The sequence below is a fragment of the Grampus griseus genome (assembly GCF_964374135.1).
Source record: "Grampus griseus genome assembly, chromosome: 3".
Lineage (NCBI taxonomy): Eukaryota > Metazoa > Chordata > Mammalia > Artiodactyla > Delphinidae > Grampus > Grampus griseus.
In genome coordinates this window covers 126,760,766-126,765,558 of record NC_139019.1, presented here as the reverse complement: position 1 = coordinate 126,765,558, position 4,793 = coordinate 126,760,766, and positions in this window count along the sequence as shown.

Below are 4,793 nucleotides of genomic sequence, written 5' to 3'. Positions count from 1 at the left end.
AAATGGCACTGCTTCTTACCCACCAGCACCTGACAGTTAATGATATAAATCTCTTCTATATGCATTATCTATATTTTGCTGCTTTACCTTTCTCTGAGTCAAGTCACAGTGAAACAAGCACGGACTCACCAGCTACAAGGTCTAGATGGTAATTTAAAAAAAAATTTTTTTTTAATTTATTTTCTTTCCGTCTCTAGCTTTCCACTACACTGAGAGCTCTCTCACTGAAGGCTCTTGATTCCATTCGGGTTTTTGGCAATTCACACGATGAATTTCACACCTTGAGTGGGGCTATGCAAGAGGAAGCCACCAGGGGGCATCCAAGAGGCAGCACCTGACAGAAGGAGGTGCAGCCAGCTAAGGCTGATGGTGATTTGGTAGACAAAGGGTGTCCTCTTTTCCAGATCTGTTTAAAGAGCAAAGATTAAGAGTGGGGACATAATCTATAATCCAGCAAGGTGTGCACAGCTCCAGCGTCAAGATGGACAGGATCCACAGGTCCATGGTGAGCTGCAACTCTCAGACAGAAAGGAACCACCATATTTAAGTCAAGGGCAATAAACTTTCTAAACAACTGGATAAAGTTTTGGCCCAATTCAAAGATCTCAACAAGGGACAGTCGTCACAGAAATGGATGTGCCAATGGCGGGGGGTGGGGGGTAGGGTGGGGATGGACAATGATTATTTCATTATTTATCTCTTGATTCTTTTTTTTTCTTTAACCTCTTGATTCTTGCAACAAGCGTTCTTTCTTACCTACCACACACCAAGCATAGTTCAAAGTTCTTGTAATAGTTTGCAAAAATGGCGACAAATTCCTCTTGACAATGTGACATTGCAGCTCCCATCAAGAAGTGAAATCTATATCTCTACCCCTAGAAACTTGTCTTGCCCTTGTAACTTGCTTTGGCCAATGGGACATTAGTAAATGTGATGCAAGCAGAGGTTTCGTGACGGCTAATGCATTGGAACTTTCATCGTGATGCTCTGTGTAGATAAGAGCACCAAGTGAAGAAGCCGGGGCTAGCCTGCTGGAGGAAGAGAGACCATGTGGAGCAGAAATGAATCATCCCAGTTGAGCCCCATCTCCCAGAACAGCCAGCCTGCCGACTTCCAGACACGTGAGTGATGTATCCTAGACTATATACAGCCCCAGTCAAGCTGGCCTGGACCATAAATATTGCTCAGATGATCCACAGAATTATGAGAAATAATAAATGTTTTTAGTCTTAAGCCATAAGATGTGGAAGCTTTTATGCAGCAAAAGCTAACTGATACATTTCTCTAAAGGGGATACACTAATGAGTGAGAAAAGAATCTCCGTCCTCCAGCTAGTCTGCTCTCCACTGGGGAATAATGACAGGTCATCAACTAAGTTAATACCATCATAGGTCCGTTTGAGGGCAGGGGGACACTAACTGCTCTGGAGTACTGAGTATGTCTTTCCACCGGTGGCACCATTAGAGCTGGATTTTGAGTAGAACTTGGGTCTCCCAACACTGAATCTGACCGTCCTTCCACTCAATCCTGCTGCCTTGACATTCCCGTGCCTTTTGTCATGTCTGACCTTGGCTGACAGCCAGGAGCCCCTCAACCCAGCACAGCACTTCACCCTTCTTGGTGGTGACGGCTCCCTTCCTCCTCCCTAAAATCACTAAAATTGGGGAAAGGCATATAGATAAATGAGATGTTGTAGGCAGATCTGTAGTTTAGTGGGGGTAAGGATGTTTCTTATTACACTCTCTATGGTGTTGGAAAGTGACCCATGCTTGTTTCAGCCTCAGGTTTAAGATACCATTTTAAACAGCCCTTTCCTGCTTATTTTTATCCATCATCCTCCCTTTGCAGCCTAGGGAAGTTACGGAGGGGTGAGGGGCGTGTCTGCCCCAATTCCCAAGTCCTGGTCTCCTGTTTTTGTGTGTTACTTTCTACCTGCTGGATTCTAGAAGGTACTTCATGAACACAAGCTCCACACCCAGATCCCATAGTCTGCAGAGTACCTGCTGGGAGATGGGACACTCATAGCCTCTGCAGTGGTCCACAGCCTACCTGGCCAGAGAGCTGGGTCATCATTTCTACATCAGAAATGTAAAAGACCCAAAGGACTTCCACCGATTGGTTCAGAGGCTTGGCAAAGTGGTCTTCCTCTCTCTGACTCTGTCTCCTCCACCTGGCTCAACTGTCACCCCACCCAACCTTGCTAAGTTTAAGATTGTTTTCTCTGTTATTAAAAAATGGTCACTCTCATTCTCCAAGGACAAGTCCCTACTGTGTAAGATGATCAGGTTAATCTTATCATTTAGACCAGTCTGGCTAAAGTTAAATCTTGGAAAGAAAGAAAGAAATTTAGCAACATGGATATAAGCAATAAAAGCAATCTGGGGAGACTTATTAGTAATTGTCAGCAACACTAAAGATACCAACTATTAGAATTGCGTGAGTGTTGGGGGTATTAAAATTTTTTAATTGTTTGATACTGGGTTTTTACATACACACACACACACACACACACACACACACACATACACACACAGGCTTCCCCCTCCCTACCCCCCTACTGATTCTTTAACTTTGGGAGCTTGCTTTTGAATCAAGGATCAGAGAAAATCATTCCATTCCTCAGTGAGCACTTTTTAAGTGTTTTGCATGTGCTTATCTCATTTAATCCTTACAATGAAACCATGAGGTATGTATTGTCATTGTTCTCATTTTCGGATAAGGAAATAGGCTTAGAAATATTGAATAACTTGCTGACGATCAAACATGTAGTGACAAATGTGTTCAGGACTGAAGACTTTCCACACCGTCACTCCTCACTGCTTTGTAGAGAGCCCAGGAGAGACCTTTGAATGATGGTGGTTAAAGTAAAAATGGGAAAAATGTGTCCAGTGGATTACACATTTTAAAAAATTAGAAACCCCACAGCCTCTCTTTATAAGTAATAAATCAGCTGTGAACTGAAGAGGGGGTTTCTGGAGACTGTATGGTGATTCAGGAGCAAAGCAGGATTTCCTTGCCACCCTTCAAGTCTGCCTGATGCTATTTAAACTCTTCTCAGGCCTAGAGAGAAAAAAGTCTTCCCTACTTTTTATACAAAGATATCCTGATTCTGATACCAAAATCTGACAAAGCACACAGAAAAACCATGAGCAAATATAAACATAAATACAAGCATCTTTGGGACTTCCCTGGTGGCACAGTGGTTAAGAATCCGCCTGCTAACGTAGGGGACACTGGTTCGAGCCCTGGTCCGGGAAGATCCCACATGCCGCGGAGCAACTAAGCCCACACACCACAACTACTGAGCCTGCACTCTAGAGCCCATGAGCCACAACTACTGAGCCCACATGCCACAACTACTGAAGCCCACGCACCTAGAGCCCGTGCTCCGCAATAAGAGAAGCCACCACAATGAGAAGCCCGTGCACCACAATGAAGAGTAGCCCCCGCTCGCCGCAACTAGAGAAAGCCCGCATGCAGCAATGAAGACCCAACACAGCCAAAAATTAATTAATTAATTAATTAAAATATAATCTGCAAAATCATTATCTTTCCTACATACTAATTGTCATCAAAAAAACAAAATGAGTGGAATGATATCAGCAACATGGAGTGAAGAGCTACCTCTCTCTCTCCCCCCTTCAATCTACAATCAGTCAAACATCCACAACTCAACAAAGGCTCCTCTGCCCAACACACCAGGACACTAGAGAATTCTAAACATCTGTATACCTAAAGGTGGGTAGACTGAAACACATAAAGGAGGCAGAACTGAGGGACCAGCAGAGTTGGTGCCTGCAATCCCAGCCCTTTGACCGTGGCAGCGAAACCACAGCTTCAGAGAACCCAAGAGTAGAAGGGGAGGTGGAGCACACAACTCCAGCCTCCTGACCACAGCTGTGCCTGTGGCCACAGGTAGCTGTGCCTGCGGCCAATAAATAGTGTTCAATAAATAGTCACATGCAAAGAAATGAAACTAGGCCATTATCTTACACCATACCCAAAAATCAACTCAAAGTGCATTAAAGACTTGAATATAAGACATGAAACCATAAAACTCCTAGAAGAAAACAGAATCAGTACCCTCCTTGACATCAGTCTTAGCAATATCTTTCTAGATATGTCTCTTCAGGCAAGGGAAACAAAAGCAAAAATAAATGGGACTACATAAAACTAAAAAGCTTCTGCACAACAAAGGAAACAATCAATAAAAGGAAAAGACAACCAACTAAATGGGAGAAAATACTTGGAAATGATATATTCATTAAGGGATTAATATCCAAAATATATAAAGAACTCATACAACTCAACAACAAAACCCAAACAACCCATTTAAAAAATAGGCAGAGGAGCTGAATAGACATTTTTCCAAAGAAGACATACAAATGACCAATAGGCACATGGAAAGATGCTCAACATCACTAATTATAAGGAAAATACAAATCAAAACCACAAGGAGATATCACCTTACACTGGTAAGAATGACTGTTATCAAAAGGACAAGAAATAACAAGTGTTGGTGAAGAAGTAGAGAAAAGGGAACTCCTGTGCACTGTTGGTGGGAATGTAAATTGGTGCAGCCACTATGGAAAACAGTATGCAGATTCTTCAGAATTCTCCAAGATTCTTCAGATTCTACAAGAACAGACCTACCATATGATTCATGTATCCCAGTTCTGGGCATTTATCCAAATAACGTAAAAACACCAATTTAAAAAGGTAAACGAACCCCTGTGTTCACTGTGTTACTATTTACAAGAGCCAAGATACGGAAACAGTGGATAAAGAATAAG